This window comes from Canis lupus, chromosome 25 (assembly GCF_011100685.1).
Source record: "Canis lupus familiaris isolate Mischka breed German Shepherd chromosome 25, alternate assembly UU_Cfam_GSD_1.0, whole genome shotgun sequence".
Lineage (NCBI taxonomy): Eukaryota > Metazoa > Chordata > Mammalia > Carnivora > Canidae > Canis > Canis lupus.
Window position 1 is genome coordinate 30,714,468 of NC_049246.1, and position 1,643 is coordinate 30,716,110.

Here is a 1,643-nt window from a genome sequence, read left to right on the forward strand (position 1 = left end):
TTCGTTTTCTTTTGCTCCCGGCTCCTATTTCAAGCCTTAAAAGGCTCTGGGCCACACAGCTTGGGTACTCCTTATGACTACTACGATCAATGGAAGGTCAATTGATTTACTTTGCTTTTAAGTAGATAACATGCCAAGTGACCTTTGGTGGATCAAAATGTGATTCTCTCAAAGACTCTGATCTTTTTTCAAAAATCAAAAGATTTTTTTGGGAAAGAGAACTTTTTATTACTTTTAGTTACAGAAAACTCAACAGTGAACACTTAGCCCAGTTTGGTGACCAGTTGTTTAGATTTTGCCTCTTCCAGTTTGACTATGCCAACTATGGACTTTAGATCCAGGATGCTGCCTTCCAGGGATGGCAGGTCTCATCGAATCTGTCATTGTTATTGTTTCTGACAGCTTCCACCAGCTTCACTTCAGCTCCTTTGTCTTCTGAGTTAACCTATGTGAAGATGACAGTGGTACAGGTTTTCCTGTGGACCAGACACCCCAGTCTGGCCTTCCCCTTGATAATGTGGTAGGGAACCCCCATCTCATGACATAGAGCAGGCAGGAGGACAGCCAGCTCAGTGGGATCCACATCATGTGCAGTCACTACCAGTTGAGCCTTCCAGTTTTCCATTAAGGTGGTAATAGTATTAACTGCCACTTGAAGGACAGGTGACCTCTTAGTGGGGATGTCCCCTTTGCCCACAGCTTTCTTTTCAGCCTGGGGCCAACAGCCTCTGCTTCTTCTCTTGCTTTGTCTCTGGTCTGTATCTGTGGGCCAGCTTCAGCCTTCGAGAAGCTGCTTGGCGGCCCAAGACCTGAATGAACTGATTAATCATGAAGATACTTTTAGATGTTTATGCAAAACAGCCCTGTGCCATTGCAGCCCAATGTAGCTGGGCCATTTGATGGAGGATGAAGTCCTTTTTGAGCTCAATGACCTGCTCGATGTCAAATTTCTTGGGCATTTTCTCAAGCAAAGGACTGATCACCCTCTTGGCCTACTTCATGACAGCAGGGGCTGGGGCTACCTCCTTCTCCTTCACCTTCTTTCCTTTCAGCATCTTGGATGGCTAAAAGAGAGCGAGAGCCAAAAATAAAAAGATTCCATGATCTTTGAGTCAGAGCACTGCCTAACTCTCAAACATAGCAACTATTCTCACCCTTTACCCTAGTGTGCCTGCCGTTTCCTTTTTTGTTGTTGTTGTGATTTCATGATTTTTCTTTTATAGAGCGTTTTCTTTGGTTTAAAAATGCCTTGGGGCGCCTGAGTGGCCGTCAGTTAAGTTTCTGCCTTCAGCTCAGGTCATGATCTGGGGCCCCAGGATCCACTCCCACCCCCCAAGTTGGGCTCCCTGCTCAGCAGGGAGTCTGCTTCTCCCTCTGCCCCTCCCCTCTCCCCCTGCCCTCCTCCCTGTCTCCATATTCTCTGTCTCTCTCTCTCGGATAAATAAATATAATCTAAAAAAATTTTTTTTAAATGCCTTGTTTGTTTTTATTTTTGGAAATGAGTTGAATTTAATAACAATATATAAAAAGTTAAATTTATTTTTTAATTACCGTATGACACTGTAAAAAATAAAAACACAAAATGATACTAAGTAATGCTTGTAGAAGTGTTCATAGGAAGCAAAGGTACAAAACACACATGG

At 43.6% G+C, this 1,643-nt stretch overlaps 1 pseudogene; it reads right to left on the bottom strand.

Annotated features, from left to right (window-relative positions):
- Window positions 1-263: 263 nt before the first annotated feature.
- On the bottom strand, window positions 264-1,055 carry LOC102154902 (annotated as a pseudogene).
- Between the last annotated feature and the right edge of the window lie 588 nt (window positions 1,056-1,643).